Source organism: Triturus cristatus, chromosome 9, assembly GCF_964204655.1.
Source record: "Triturus cristatus chromosome 9, aTriCri1.1, whole genome shotgun sequence".
In the NCBI taxonomy this organism is placed as follows: Eukaryota; Metazoa; Chordata; class Amphibia; order Caudata; family Salamandridae; genus Triturus; species Triturus cristatus.
In genome coordinates, this window is record NC_140592.1 from 1,194,138,394 (window position 1) to 1,194,155,840 (window position 17,447).

The window sequence follows — 17,447 nt, forward strand, 5'->3', positions numbered from 1 at the left end:
ACATTGTAGTAGTAATATTTGGGACGAGGTGTCACACTAAATACTCTGAAACATTCACTACCTACAGAATGATAAGTCGCTTTAATGGAGGATGGGGTGGGCCCGTTGATTAGCTGGTCCCCTTCAACGCCTTAATGACGTAATTAAACACCCTTCATGGGGGCGGTTTTCGCACTCCGGTCCTGCCTTGTGTACATGTGTCACAGCCACGGCCACACATTGTGAGAAATGATTCATATATGTTTGGACAAGGTCAGTCCACACACTGGGAAACCAGCCTAGGCAAGGGGTCCACAAACACCCTGTCAATAAAGGGATTCATCTCAATCTGAATGATTTGGATTCCAAAGTTGTAGTTAGCAATAGTGTTTCTAACTTTTATGAACCTGTCTGATTGAAACTTAGTTTTATTGCTTGAATTAAATAAAAAAAAATGTAATGTATAAGGCGATAAAATAAAATAAGGTAACTCCCATCATTTAAGACGTCGGAAAGCGCATGCACTTACATCTTTAAAGATGGGAAGTGTCAACCCCCTAGTCTCCATGCTTCATACAAGATTCTTCTCATGGGTGGGGTCGGTTCCACGTACTGCTAGGACTAAGTGTTGTAAATCTCCATAGGATGGTGGGATAGGCACTGCGGATCATATGGTGCATTACCCTGCAGCAAACCTGGTCATTGCCAATGATTGGTTGGGGACCGCCAGAAAGATCCCACCTTTGCTGAAGAGAAACGGGCAGTGGGGGACACACACGGATTCATATCCTCTACAGAGCAGGAAAGAAATCCCACCGGTCACTGGCTGCCACCACCACTGGTAATAAGTATGACATAAGACACTAAGGAGCATAGACTGGCACAGCCGACTTACTAGAGAAACAACACTTTGGCAGCGAACGCACTAGGTGACGACAGGGTCCTTTGGGAGTTTTCACAGGTGGGACACAATTATTATCTCTAGACTGGATGAGCATCGTTACGTTCCTTTGATTACCTACAAATTTCATATGACATGCATAAACACCAATTCTATGAACACTTGCAGCTTAGATACTCCTTACTCCCTCGAGTCAAGGACCTGGTTGACCTCAATGACTAAAGCTCCTTATGGGACGTCTGGGGGACCATAAAATATCTAAATTGTAGTGTTCACTAGTTATCTACACCCCTGAAACATCTGACTCCCCGACAAGCATGGGAGCAGGATACTGGCTCACTCTGAGATGAAGGATGGCAAACAGCCATACAGGGCACCACGTAAAGTTGCAACTGCAACCCAATATTGACTGGTGCATCTAAAGGTTCTACATAGGACATACATTACGTGCCAAAAACTATGGACATTTGGGAAAACATTCTCCAGAATTCATGAGATGTGGACGTCGGACACACTATACTGTGATGTACCAAGTTAAATCCTTCCGGGATCAGGTGAAGAATATGTTGATGAGTAATCAAATGGGATAGGATACAGGATGACCAGAAACTGAGACTCTTACGCATTTCACTTGACACAAATCTGTACAAACGAGTCCGCTGGATCCTAAACCCCACAACATATGAAAGTTGGGTGTGTGCAATGGACCGCTGTGTGGTGCATATCTTTTGTTCGAGGGGATGTCTGCAGAAACATGAAGAATTTGTGGTGACTGGATGGATTACAGGATCATTGAAAGGCCCATCAAGACAGAACCTTAAGATAGAGTTGGGTGGGCGAGGCTGGGTCTACAGCAAAATAATAATGTATTAACTGAGATGTGTGCGCACCTATGATAGATTTAATATACTGTGCGATGGATCACATACTATGCTTATCTATGTTGTAAAATCTAAATAAAAGAGTTTCACTAAAAAGAAAAAAACAATCTCTTTTCCACAATACTGTAAGTCAACTGCCAAAAGTTTTCCAGCAGCGGCTCGCACAGGTAAACGCTGTGGGCCAGTGGGGCGGGGTGGGTGGTAGAAGAATCCTACATATGATGGAAACGTGAAAAGTAACTAAATAAAAAAATTAAACCACTTACCTTGCCCTCGCTGCATCACAGACTTCGGCGATGCGGCGAGCGCAAGGTAAGTGGTATTATTTATTTAGTTAGCTAGATTTCACATTCCCGTCGTATGTCAAATTCCACCCGTAATACATGGACACATGCCCAATCACATACACAAATACCCATACATTCATACATACACGCACCCGAACATTCAATGAAGGACTTACCGGGTGGGCTGCAGTGGTGGAATGAAGGACCAGTGGGTGGTGGGAGGGGCAAGCACGACGGCCCGGGTAGAGGCTGAAGACTTCAACAGGGAAGCAAGAACCGGAAGTTCCTGCCGCCTCCTCTCATTGGCTAACCTTGTCAAGGGTTAGACAAAGAGTGGGAAGGGGCATTTTCTAACTCATCCCAGAGTAGGGTGGAGTTAGTGAGACTTGCTGATCCTACCCCACTCTGACGAGCAGGAAAAGGGTTGAGTGAAACGTCACTGCCTGGGAGTCCGCGCTGGTCACTTCAGAGCTGACACCTAAAGCATGCAGGGATGACTATCAGTGACACGCCCCCTCGGCATCAGAGGGAGAATCCTCAAAGGGCTTTCTTTGCAGGTCTAATGATATCTCAGGCCCACGAGATCTTCAGGACAGCAAATTTTGGCTGCATGACACTCACGCATTAGTGCATGTTAAAGTGCCTCGCTGCCTGGCCTGGCTTACACATGATGAGTGTCTGTAAGGCTGATATTTATTCAGTCAAGCACTCGTCGTGTTTTGGAAAAAACGGGGCAGGGTGGCGTGCCGACACCCATAATGATGGGCCGTCACTGCTCCAACATGAAGTGTCCAACTCCCTCACCTCTGTTTGTCAGGAGATGATCCATCTTAAGAGTTTTATGGACAACTTAAGGACCAGTTATGGTTTTGATGTAGTGCTGTGGTTAAGAAGGGAATCTGCCAGACTGGATTTTGAGTAGGACATCAAACCCCTAGTGATACCAATTTTCTGTAATGCCACCATTTCCACAAATGTTAACTCTAATAAGTAATCCCATTAGAAAGGAGCCATTGCAAAACTTCCTTTATTTAGTCATGGTACTGCTTATTTTGACCCTATCCAAGATTGAAGATTCCACAATGTATTACTGTAAGAAAGCCGTAGGCGTTCTCTTACATCAACGCCATATATATTTTTTTACTTCACAGTCTTCCTTGAGACACTAAAATCATCTACATCCATGAAAATTCAATTGCCCTTTCTCTATATACAGAAATCTGCTGCTTCCTGAGATAAGATCTCTACTTTATAAACACCACCAATAACATTATTGTGCTTAAAAAGAACTGGTTACATACCTTCGGTATTGATGTGTCTGGTAGAGACATATATTAGTTGTAGATTCATTACCTTTTGAATTTCCCCGAGGCGTCATTCTGGATTGGGAGATTTTACTTCAGCTGTACCCCTGCGAGTCGTTTGGTGGCGTCGGTCGGCTCCGCGTCTGTCGTCGAGGGTGCCGTGATGGCGTTGCGGGACCTACATAGACGTCGCCCATGCGCGCGGACGTCAGTTCTTAACATGACTTTCCATGCCAGAAGTGCAAGACACTGACCACTGGTGCATCAAAACTAGGGTCCTGTGGAAAAGTCCCTATCCCTAGAAACCAGTTTGCAGAGCATGAAGGATGGGTGGGGCAGTAAGAAATCTACAAAGAATATATGTCTCTACCAGATACATCATTACCGAAGGTAAGTAACTCGTTCATCTGATATAGACTATTAGCGGTAGATTCCTTACCTTTTGAATAGATACCCCAGCAATACCATCCCCGGAGGGTCTACAAACCAAGATCACACCAGGAATTCCTGGAGGACCGTACAGGCAAAGTACCCGCCCCTCCGGACTTGGCTGTCCAGGTAGTAGTTTCTGGTAAACGTATGCAGGGATGCCCACGTTGCTGCCTGACAGACGTCAAGGAGTGGAACTCCACGTGCTAACGCAGTGGTTGCCGCTGTTCCTCTAGTGAAGTGAGCACGCAACCCCACAGGAAGTTCCTTCTTCGCCAAATCATAGCATATTTTAATGCAAAGGACAACCCATCGAGAGCTGGCCTGTTTCTGAACAGCCGATCTTTCTTGACACCCACATAGCCAACGAAGAGTTTATCATCCACCGGGAAGTCTTTAGTTTGATCAAGATAAAAAGACAAATGCACGTTTTGGATCCAGACAGTGGAGTCTCATCCTCCTTGGAGGGATGTGGGGTGGAAAAAAAGGTGGAGAAAGTAATGGATTGTCCCACATGAAAGGGCGTGACTAATTAAGGAAGTAACTAAGCTTTCGTTCGAAGCACCACTTTATCCGGATGGGCATAGAGAATGGGGGGCTTGGATGACCGAGTCTGAAGCTTGCTAACCCTACGAGCAGAAGTGATGGCAATATGGAAAGCAGTTTTTAGAAACAGCAGCCTGAGAGGACAATTATGAAGGAGCTCGAAGGTAGCACACAAAGGTGAAAACCAAATTTAAATCCTATTGGGGCATTATGAAGGGAGACGGAGGAAACAAGTGAGTAAGGCCCTTAAAGAACCTAGAAACAATGGGAGATTTTAAAAAGAAAGGCTGATCTGGAAGGCATAGAAAGGCAGAAATAGCTGCAAGATACCCTTCAAGAGTGCCCAAGGCAGATCCCTGCTGGGCCAAAGAAAGTATATACAAGAGAACCTCTGAAAGAGAAGCAGAAAGGGGATCAACAGCCTTTGCTGTGCACCATGCCACAAAAGTGTTCCATCTACAGGCGTATACTGTTTTAGTGGAGGGATGCCTGGCTGCCAAGATAACATCGCAGTCTGTGGCAGAAGGTGGAAAGCTGCCAACTGCCATCGCTCAATCTCAATGTAAGGAGGTTGAGGCTGGGCAGGTTCAGGGGAAGAACTGTCCCTTGCTGCAGCGAGATCCTCCCGAAAGGGCAGTCTGATCGGAGAATCAATGGCCATTCTCAGTAGGGCAGAGTACCAGACGCTTTCCTGGAGCAACAAAAATAACTTGAGACCGGTCTTGCTTGATCTTCATGAGCACTCTGGGCAGAAGTGGTACGGACGGAAAGGCGCACAGGAGGCCAAAACTCCACTTGCAACGAAAAGCGTTGGCTTAGCGATCGCCCCCTTGGAAACAACAATGCGCAATACTGTTGACACTGCACGTTCTCTTTGGAGGCGAACAGATCTAACCAAGGTTCTCCCCACCGCTGAGAGAGACCTTGCACCACCTCCAGATAGAGACACCATTCGTGATCAACCAGGCACGGAGGGCTGAGTTTGTCCGCTCTGGCGTTCAGAGAGCCTGCCAGGTGTCGAACCACCAGGGTAATGTCCTGATGTTTCCAGCCATTTTCAGAGGCGGACAGCCTCCTGGCAAAGGGTTCACGACCCCACCCTACCCTGTTTGTTGCAGTACCACATGGAGGTGGTGTTGTCGGTGAACACCTGCACCACTTTCTCCTTGAGAGAGGGAAGGAATGCCTTCGGTGCCAGTCTGATCGACCAGAGTTCCAGAAGGTTGATATGACCGCGACCTTCCCAGAGAGCTGGAAACATGCAGAGATCAACACCCTACTCAAAAAAACCAAGGCAGACCCTAGAGACCTCAAGAACTTCCGGCCCATCTCTCTGCTCCCGTTCCCGGCCAAGGTCATTGAGAAGATTGTCAACAGACAGCTAACCCGATACCTCGACGAAAACAGAATCCTGGACCCGTCCCAGTCAGGGTTCCACAGCACCGAGACCGCCCTCATTGCAGCCACCGATGACATCAGGATACTGCTGGACAACAGTGAGACCGCAGCCCACATCCTCCTGGACCTCTCTGCCGCCTTCGACATAGTCTGCCACCGCACACTAAGCGCACACCTCCACGCCATAGGGATCCAAGACAAAGCCCTGGAATGGACCACCTCCTTCCTCTCCGGCAGAACCCAGAGCGTCCACCTCCCCCATTCCGATCCGAAGCCTCCGAGATCATCTGCGGCATACCCCAGGGTTCCTCCCTCAGCCCGACACTGTTCAACATTTACATGGCCCCGCTCGCACACGTCGCCCGACACCGACGACACTCAACTGATCCTCTCCCTCACCAAGGACTCAATCACCGCCAAAGCCAACAACCACGAAGGAATGAAGGCCTTCGCCGACTGGATTAAGACCAGCCGACTGAAGCTAAACACGGACAAAACGGAGGTCCTCATCCTCTGCTCCAACCCTTCAGCCTGGGAAGACTCCTGGTGGCCGACGGCACTGGGGACAGCCCCGACAACCACCGACCACGCACGCAACCTGGGAATCATCCTCGACTCAACGCTCTCCATGACCAAGCAAGTCAAAGCCATCTCCTCCTCCTGCTTCAACTCCCTCCGCATGCTCCGCAAGATCTACAGGTGGATCCCGACAGATACAAGAACAACAGTCACCCAAGGCCCTTGTCAGCAGCAGACTCTACTATGGAAACGCCCTCTACGCGGGACCCCCGACCAAGCTCCTCAAACGACTACAACGCATCCATAACGCCTCGGCGCGACTGATCCTCGACGTACCACACCACGGCCACATCACCCTCCACCTGAGAAACCTGCACTGGTTGCCCGTCAACAAGAGGATCACCTTCAAGCTCCTCACCCACGCACACAAGGCGCTACACAAGACCGGTCCAGCCTACCTCAACAAACTACTTTCCTTCTACACCCCCAACCGCCAGCTCCGCCGACCTCGCACTCGCCACCGTCCCGCGCATCCGAAGAACAACCACTGGCGGGAGGTCCTTCTCCCACCTCGCCGCCAAGACCTAGAACACCCTCCCACTGAACCTACGACAGACCCATGACCTGCTGACCTTCAGGAGGCTACTCAAGACCTGGCTGTTCGTTCAGTAGCGCCCCACCCCTCAGCGCCTTGAGACCCTCACGGGTATGTAGTGCGCTCTACAAATGTTGATTGATTGATTGAAGACCGGACCCGCTGGACACCGGACTCCTCTGATCTCCACTTCTCTCAAATCGACGGCCCATCCCAGGAGTGACATTGAATCTGTCACTACTGTCAGATCTGGTTGGGGAAGGGAGAGGGATCTGCCTCTGACCCAATCTTGGTTCATTAGCCACCACTGCATTTGGTGCGCAGTTCCCTCACAGATCTGTACGTAGTGTGAAAAATTCCCTTGATGTTGCACCCACTGGAACTTCAGGTCCCACTGCAGAGCCCGCATATGCCATCAGGCATGATCCACCAGCAGGATGCAGGAGGCCACGAGACCCAGCAGTCTGTCATTCTCACCGAAATTCGAGATAGAGGCTGACACATCGGTATCATTGCCCGAATATCCTGGACTCACTGCTCGGGAGTATAGGCCCGAAACTGCATCATGTCCAGAATGGCTCCAATGAAAGGGAACGTCTGAGAGGGAGCCAGGTGTAACTTCGGCATGTTGATAGTGAACCCAAGCAACTGCAGGAGGTCCGCCATAGTCTGGAGGTGGGAGACAACAGCCTGGGGTGAGCCCGCCTTCAACAGCCAGTAATCGAGCTAGAGGAAGACTGCAACCCCTGATCTGCGCAGATGAGCTGCGACCACTGCCAGCACCTTTGTGAACACCCAGGGGCACTGGTAAGGCCAAAAGGGAGCATGGTGAACTGAATGTGCTCGTGGCCCACTGTGAACAGTAGGCAACGCCTGTGGGCTGGTAGGAAGGGGATATATTTCCATATCCCTGTCCCGCTAGCCCACAGGCGTACTGCAAGTCCAACGCCACCATCCAGTCTCATGGTTCGAGGGCAGTTAAGACTTGGGTCAACTTCTCCTTCCGAAGGAAGAAGTTAAGGTCCTGGAGGTCTAGGATAGGATGCAGGCCTTTGTCCTTCTTGGGTACCAGAAAGTAGCGGGAATAACAACCACGACCTACCTCTGGCACAGGGACCCTCTCTATGGCTCCCTTGGCCAAGAGAATCGATACTTTCATGAGGAGAAGTGCCAAATGATCCTCCGACATACAATCGTAAGAAGGTGGGTAGGAGGGAGGGGTGATCTCGAAGGGGAGGGAGTAGGGGAAGACTATTTGCAGAACCCACCAGTCCGATGTGATGGACTGCCAGTTGAGGAGGTGATGGCTGATCCTGCCTCGAACTGGCTGATGATGGGCCTGGAACATCGAACTAAGGTGGTTTGCAGGTAGGGAAAATGGGGGAAAGGATGGACTGGTCCTCCCGCTGGCTCCCTGACTGGCGAGGATGCTGGGTCCCACGACCGCAACCACGCAGAGGCTGGACAGCTTGTTACTCGGTGGCTGGGCTGGACAGGACGTGGCTGGGCTGGGCAGGACAGGATGCAGCTGGGCACCCCTTCTGGAACCACAAAAGGGACAAAAAGAAGACTGCGGCGGATGGGTGGTCGCCGTGAGGCCTAAGAATCTGGCCGCAGCTCGAGAATCTTTAAAGCGCTCAAGTGCTGAGTCTGCCTAGTCGCCGAAAAGGTCAATGCCAAAGGGCAGGTCTATCAAGGATAATTAGATATCCCCCGAGAAGCCAGAAGTCCTCAATCAGGCATAGTGTCTGAGTGCTACCGACATGGCAATCGCTCTGCCCAGTGAGTCGGTGGTGTCCAGTCCACAGCGTATCGTGAATTTGGCTGAGTCTCTTCCAGGTGCTTGCCCAGGCCTCCTCTGGGCACTATGGCAGCACCTGCGCAACCGTACTCCAGAAGGTATGGGAGTATCGGCCCAAGAGGCACGAAGTATTCACGGACCTCAGTGCCAAGCTGCAGAAGAAGAAAACATCTTTTTCCCAAGATGATCCAACCTCTTGGATTCCCTATCTGGGGAATCAGAAGGGAGTGCTCCCTTTGAAGATTAGGCTTGGACCACCAAGCTCTCAGGGGAGGGATGTTGCGTCAGGAACGCTGGGTCACATGGAGCGGGCGATTGTCCTATCCACAGGAGGCCCTGTGCTGGGCTTGGATCAAGTGCCCAGAACGACATAAATAAAGGCTTCATTGAACGGCAAGAGGGTTCGGAGTTGGAAGCCGCAGGCTCAAGCACCTGTCAGGAGATTTTTCCCGATTGCCACCGAACCTCGGCTGCCCTTCTCACCACCACTGCATTGGAGGCTACCTCCTCCATAGCCACGGTAGGGGGAGAAAGCAAACCAGTGTCAGGGGAAGTGTCTAGACCACTGGCATCACCCAGGTCCATTCGCCAGTCTGCTTCTCGAAGCTGGTCAGATAAAGGGTCCAGCTGCCCTCTCATTCCACATCACCACCCTCTGGCTCAAACTGAACACCAGGAATTAACACAGGAACCGAAGTTCCTTCCGGCGTAGGAATAGACACTGAGTGACGTCGGTCAAGCTCTGTGTCCACTTCAGGGACGAGGATGGGGTCAGCACCAGCCAGGGGCACGGTAGTCGTCGGGATCAACGCCAGGGAAGGTCAAGTAAGCTTGACCAGCGTCGAGCGGATCTGATACCTGATCTATGGGGGCCCTCCGGAGTCTGTCAACCTCAAGGGCCATGGGCCTCCAACCGACTCCACGGGGTCCGAAGGCGCACCAGCAGAGCCAGGCTGCCCAACAATGAGGTACAAGGGCTCATAGAACTTTTGGATTTGGGCAGAAGATGCTCCGGCTCCCAGAAAAGCGGTGAGGCACAGAGTCATCTCAGAAGGCTCCTCCGGAGACTAAGCTGTCGAGCAAAGACGATCGGAGTCACACATTGTGTCTGTCCACGGACGAGGTGAAGTCGAAGAACGCCTGTGCTTCTTAGACAATTTCTTGTGTTTCCCTCACTTACCCGAAGACTGTCCTTGAGATCTTCCTCTCGAACAAGAATGGGAGTGACACAGGGCTGAGCACTGGGCTTTTAACAGCTTTCTGGACCGCTTCCGCAAAGCCTTGGGGTTTATGGCCCGGTACTCGGAGCACGACTTCGGGTCGTGGTCATGCTCCAGACACCAAACGCACACGAGGTGCGGATCTGTCACAGACATCGCACGGTGACAGGACCTGCAGACCTTGAAGCCGATCTGATGTTGGAACATCCTCGACGCACTAGGAGTCTAAGACTCAAGAAAAAAGTTGACAAAAGTTGAAAAAGACTAGCCAGAAAACAGCTAACGGTTAAGCTCTCTACGGATCTGCACTAGGCTGGCATGGAAAAAGAAAGGACTGACGTCAGCGCGCATGGGCGGTGTCTATCTAGGTCCCACAACGTCATACCGGTGCCCACGACATCCACCATGGACATGGAGCTGACCGATGCCACCGAACGACTCGCAGGGGTACTGCTGAAGAAAATTCTGCGGCTCCAGACTAACGCTCGAGGGAAACTCAAAAGGTAAGGAATCTACAACTAATAGTCTCAATCAGATTAATAAGAATTGGTTTCATAAATAGTCTTGAAAAGTTTTATCAAGGTATCAGTAACAGAGGACAAAACTAAAATCTTTAGTTTCCTTTCCACAGGTCTCGTAAAATAGCCATGCTTTAGTTATTTGCCGAATTTTAGGCGCTTGCTTTCAAGAGTTTTTTCCCCCTAAAGTTATTCTAACATCGGTGTAAATGCAGTATTACAAATCTTTATCTCCAGCATAAAAGATTATTAATGGCGCACGGAACACGGTAGCAAGTTAATAGGACACCCAAGATGAATTGACAGTGCACAAATTCATCCTCATCTGTTTTATTACTATGATAAATATGATATTGATTGATGATAATTAGTCACTAAATATGGAAGTGAGAAATCAATAATTCCCCTGCAATTTACAGGAAATGAAGGCCATTAACAAGAATTTAAATTACAGAGGGTTTTCAGGATCGCAGTTTCAAAGAGTGGTGTTTTTTGTAGTGAATTCACTGTCAGACCTTTATAATGTGAATACACAGGAAGCTTTGGAATGCTCACGTTCTATCATCGATTTAACATATAATTACTTTTAAAGCCATACTATGCCCATTGTGGGAGGACTTCGTATATAACAGTGGGCTTTTTTCAATGAAACATGTCAAGATGTTCGAAAATTAAATGACAATCCAGGTATGATCTGCACACTGGTTTTCATTAACAGTAATTCATTAACTATCACCCTTATCCCAGAGACATTTTGTTGAAAACGTAATGTAAGGCTCCCAGTAAGACGTTTGGAAAATCAGTTAACAACATAGAAGGCGATCCATTAAATCAAACATGTTATCAATTGATAAAGAACGTGGCAGATTTATTAGTTACACTAATGGGAGGATTGTGAAATCATAAAACTGTGAGGGTGAAAACACGGTCAATAAATAGTAACAAACAACATCAAGTTCACAAACAACAGTCTGCTGTGATGACCTATGCTGCTCAAAGATATTTAAACCATTTATATAACGTGAATCAGCTGGGAAATCGAATATAGAAAATATTTTTTACTTTTGTAACCTAGGCAATGACTTATGTGGCATCAAGGTGTTGAATGTGAAGCTTTATAGCATTTGACTGCAATTGGCAAGAAGCTTACAAAACTGAGGAAAATTATTATACAGTATTATTCAAGCAGGCCTCGAAAAATCACAAAAACGTTACTAGACCTTCTGGTCTAGTGACTTAAATAATCTACCCGACCTTATTATAAAGCTCTTGACCCATAAACTGGTTAAACATTATGTGATCCTGGGCAAATATTTTAATTCACTGAGCCGCCATTTTCTAATTTATCATAAATGAGAGCACCTTCAAAAACGCATGTTAAGCCTGTCTGCTGTACAAAAAACACTTTTGTTTGATTTAATAAATAAACTATTGCTCCATATATAATACAAATCTAGCCACATATAGAACACACATGACGGCTGACTTGCCTCTTTGTTCAATAACCGCACTGTCTTCAAGACCGGGGCAGGAATGTTTCTCTAATCATGTTTAAAAACGTAATAAATACATGCATGAAGTGTTAATGTTAATGTTACTGGGTACTTATAGAGCGCGCGGTTACTCCCAAGAGTGTCCCGGCGCTAGGAAAAGGAATCAATGACAGAACCAAACAGGGCGCCCCGAGGACGCTGAGCTATTATGCAAACAGCCAAGCCTTTAAACTGCGTCTGAAACTGAGGAGATCCTGCGCCTGACGCAAGGCTGGAGGCAAGCTATTCCAGAGCCGAAAGGCCACCACTTGAAACGACCTTCCACCCAAGCGAGCGCGGGAGAACCTTGGGATCTGTGAGAGTAACAGATTAGAGGACCTCAAACTTCTAGATGGAACATGGTGCTGGCACCTGTTTCTCAGATACAAGGCTGCAGTATTATGGATGGCCTTATAAGCCAGCACCAAGCCCTTAAAATGTACCCTCTTGCCTACTGGAAGCCAGTGCAAGGACTTCAGGTGAGGAGTCATGTGAGTTCTGAGGTCAACCATGAGTATTACTCTAGCCGCGGCATTTTGTACCACCTGAAGGCGGCCAATAAGATAATCCGGAAGGCCGACATAAAGAACATTTACATAATCAAGACGTGACAGAATCAGTGCATGTACTACTGTCTTCCTATGGGATACTGGGAGTAACGGAAGAAAATTACGCAGCCTGTTCAGTAGGCCGAAACATGTACCTGCCACAGCCTGAACCTGGGCTTTCATGGACATATCCGTGTCCAATTTTACACCGAGATTCTTGACAGTTGTGGTTGAGGTAGCGGGGGGAGACATGTTCAAAGGCCACCAGTCTCACCACTCGTCCCCTGGGTTGTGACCGAAGAAAATAATTTCTGATGTGGTAGCAAACTTATTTGCAATCAGCAGATATTCCATTGAAAGGTCCACAACGTTTCCCACGGACATGGTTTTACTGATAAAACTATATAGTGTACATTGGCAAGAGTTTCTGCACATATTTGTCATTTGCACATCATCAAGTAAAGTATTCTGATTGTTTTGCTCCTATTTAAATCCTTATTTGCATAATACTTCCAAATTTAAAACAAATAGGTTTTCGTAATTCCTGATATATTTCGAAATTCTTGTACTATTAATTTACAACCTAGTTAAATGCTGTGTGTTATAAAAAGAAAAACTGACGTTATAGCCTTCTGTTTCACAATGATTGTCAGACGGTTCACTTGACAAAAACCTCTAACTGTAATAAGAGAAAGAGGTAAATACCATTTTCCAGGATAAGATAAGCAATAATTAGTAAAAAGACAAACTGACATTAGGCCTCTGTCCTTGAACAGTCAGCAAATGCATCAAGATAAAAACAAGATTTAAAGGTGTCTTTATGGGTCATTCACTTTCTGATTGAAAAGAATAGCTGTTTCTTCCAGCTGGTCTGTAGGGGGAGGGCACTTCCAGGCAGCTATTGGCCTGCATGAAGTCGGTAGTGTGAAGTAGAGGACCCTACTCAACGCTGGTTAATAACTATTTGCTAGTGCCCCATAACTTGAGCAATATTGCTTTTGTAAATCAAGTTTCGGGTGAAATTACTAACCTGTTAGTGTGTTTTTCATAGAACTATTTGTGAGGTTATAAGAAGCACATCTAGGGGATCTTTTTTGGTGATAACGGGACACCATTTTCATCCCATTGAAAAGCATGGTTGTGAAAGCCTGGAGAAAAGCACTCACGGGGGCGAGTCCAACGTTTTTATTTTTCACAGACTCACAGCAACCAGACGTGTTTCGGCAGTCGCCTTTTTCGATGGTAACCAGGCGCGCCGGAAACGGCCATCTTTTATGTCAATTACAGTCATCACATCAACGTTAGTAAACACTGAGAATGTACAAGTGTATGTATATTTATGTATATATCAATTATTTATGGTGTATCCGAGGAAGTACGGTTTTTGCACATTTCAAGGTGTCCGCGATATGCGAATAAGTTTGTCCAGTCAGGATGAGAATGTGAGACTGGAAGCTGGCATAGTTGCGGGTACACCGCCCCGTGAGAAAGCACCAGTTTGCGAGTGCACGAAGGAGGTGGGAGACAGAGGAGCTACGATTATATATATATATATATCCAGAAAACAATCAATCTTTCTTGGTTCAAAGATTGCACCGAGCCCCAATTCGTTTCAATAGCGCGCTTTTTTAAAGCAAAGACAAACACTGTCCCCGACGCGTTTCAGAACCTCAGTTCCTTGGTCACACTCAGTGTGAACATTCAGATGTACTATGCATTCTTTAGTAAAACAGCCACAAACATTTTCCACGCAACACGATGTGTTTATAAAATGACAATCATAAATGTGCATGTAATGCGTTAGGAAATACGTTGCCTTACTCGTCAAATCACAAATTTCTTCTGTGTTTATGATAGGTACTGGGTATTTAAGTTTTAGAAAAAATGGCGCTGGTCAAATTGATAAAGGCAGCTGCCTCAGCCGAAACGCGTCTCTTTAGTCGCAGGGTCGAGGGAGACCTGAGGAAATAAAGAAAGCCGTACACTTACAGCCTCAAGTGCGTGCCTTCTTCTCAAGTGGAGGCAGGATTGGTTTTGTGATATATATATATATATATATATATATATATATATATATATATCTACAGGTGATGTCATAGCAGAAGAACTCAAGGCCTTACACCGCAAAACATCGCGAGTATCCCCCAGGCGCAGAGACAAGAACACAAAATATAGTGAACTAATGAATAAACTAAAAAAAGAGAATGAAGTCATCATTAACAAAGCCGACAAGGGTGGCAACATTGTTCTCTGGCCGCGCCATATGTATCTGGAGGAGGCAAACAGGCACTTGGCTGATGTCAATTGCTATGGAGTGTCAAGTCATAAGGAGGCAACAAACAGCCACAAAGAACTCAGGAAACATCTGAATCCATTCATAGCCGAAGGCCAACTGAGTAAGGAGGAATACCTATTCCTCAACACTGAACCGCCGGTACTTTCCATTTTGTACTTTTTGCCTAAAGTACACAAAAACACCAACCCGATCCCTGGGCGGCCCATCATTTCAGCGAGGAAAAGTATGTGCGAAAACATCTCTAAGTATGTTGACTTTTTTCTCCAGGATCTGGTCTCTAGCCAGCAATCGTACTTGAGAGATACCAGTGACTTTTTGCTTAAGATCAAGAACATACCATGGCATGAGGACTACTTGCTAATATTGCTTGACATCACAGCACTATACACAAGCATATGCTACAGTGATGGAATAGCTGCTTGTAAATATTTCCTAGATAAAATGCCGATTCACTGTCGTAATCACAATGTATTAATTTTGTTTTTGATTAATTGGTGTCTTGAGCACAATTTTTTTATGTTCAAGAAAAGAAAACTGTGTACCAGCTCAGAGGGGTGGCCATGGGAGCCTGCTTTTCACCCAGCTATGCATGTTGGCTGGTGGGAGGAGTAGGCTCTCAGGGTCAATCACTCGGGAGCCTGGAATGACCACATCATATCTTGGCTCAGGTATATAGATGACGTCTTTTTAATCTGGCGAGGTGACGCAGAAAGCGCGAGGGAATTTATAGCCGAGATCAATACCAATAATCTCAACCTGGAATTCAATGCCAACATCAGCAGCACCGCCATGGAGTTCTAAGACGTCATGCTCTATATTTCCGACAGCTCCCTGCACTCCAAGCTCCACAGAAAACACACGGCAGGCAATTCTACCCTACATGCCTCAAGCTTTTACCCAAGGCATCTCATTGCGAGCATTCCCTATGGTGAAATGCTCCGTCTATGTAGGAGCTGTTGCACCCAAAATGATTTGCTTGAATGTCAGGTTGAGGCGTTGAAGAGACTCCGGGCATGTGGGTATTCTGCCAACATCATCAATAAAGCAACAGAAAGAGCCAATGACATTCACCAGGAGGAACTCCTCATGGGCAAAGCTGCACCTGTATTAGTGAGTGCTGGCAGCATCCTTGCCGAACCAACCAACACAGTTAGCACTAGACTGATCATAACCCACAACACAGAAGAAAGAGCCATCAGATCGGTCATCAATAAACATTGGGGCATCATCAAATCAGACCCCACACGGGGCACATTAGTAGCAGACCGCCCTGATATCACCTACAGGTGTGCGTTCTCTATGCATGACACACTAGTGAAAAACAGTCCAGAAATCATACCCACACAGAATTGGTTGACTGACAGGAAGGGGTTTGTGAAATGTAACAGTTGTAGAGCCTGTAAATTTGGGAAAAACATCACTCGGACTCTCCTTTCAGAAGGGCACCACTCATTATCAAACACCGGCTCACATGTAGGACGGAATATGCTAGCTACGTGCTGGAATGTAAGTGTGGACTACTGTACATTGGCAGTACGAAGCTACAGGTGCATCTGCGCATCTTACAGCACTTAAGAGCCATCGTCAACAGCGATCCGGCTTACCTGGTAACTAGGCATTTCAAGGAGGTGCACAACAACAACCTAGAGCACCTCCAATATTCAGTTATAGATTGCATTCCCACACTGAGGCGAGGTGGCAATAGGGAGACGCTCCTGCGTCAGTTGAAGAGCAGATATATCCTCCAGTTCAACACAAAGGCACCGTCAGGCCTTAACACTAGTGAGGATCTTCACCACTTCCTATGAAGGGTTATTTGACTACCTGTAATTTTCTCTGTTAACACTGCCTTTTCACATGGTCTCTTTAATGTTATCTGTTGCCATATATGCTCTATCAGTCATCTGTATGTTGCATTCTTACTAATTTGTGTGCTATTATAGGTCTGCACTGTACATATATTCTCGGAGTCATCGGCATGTTGCATTTTACAAATAGTGTGCTGTTTTAAGACTGCACTGTATATACACCGAGCACACCAGCCCTTAGTAGTGGAATGAGTGGGGACTCATTTACACTGGTCTTGATCAACCCACATCTACATTTATGCACTTCACTATCGGCACATTAACAACATTACGTAACTTCCATGTTCCATGACTTTTCTATACATTTCTGCCCATCATATATACATACGTAAACACAGTCACTAATTAACTCCGTGAAGGATTAGTGCCTCATATTGTACAGGCAGTAGAGGGTGGCATTGGGCCAACTAATAGCGTAAGATAACATATATACTCCGTAAGTGTTACTTTTTAACACTGATATGAGGAGGTATCGCACCACGTCACTAACACAATCACTATTTATTTGCACTAGGCATGCACGCCTCCTCATATATGTATATATATCACAGCACTACATCCCTCATATGCACTTTCTATATATTTTTTTTAATAAGAATCTCTCCAGAGACCATTACCCCTGCATTTACGCGGTAATTTTGCAGTAAAGGCTATCCTGCGGACTCGTCAGCACTATTAGGCACACAAGACACAGCTGAACACACAGTGGACCGCATTGAATAGGCAACTCTCACGCTTTCCTACATGCACGGCAGATCACACGCATAATATCATCAAGGCGCGTGTTTCCCTTTACCACCCTACTGTTTTTAGCTTTCGCTCCCT

At 46.9% G+C, this 17,447-nt stretch overlaps 1 protein-coding gene across 9 annotated transcripts in view; it reads right to left on the reverse strand.

The window, feature by feature from the left end:
- The window catches only part of GPHN (gephyrin), a 1,582,310-nt gene that overhangs the window by 20,142 nt on the left and 1,544,721 nt on the right, over positions 1-17,447 (reverse strand). The gene's annotated exons all lie outside the window — the stretch shown is intronic.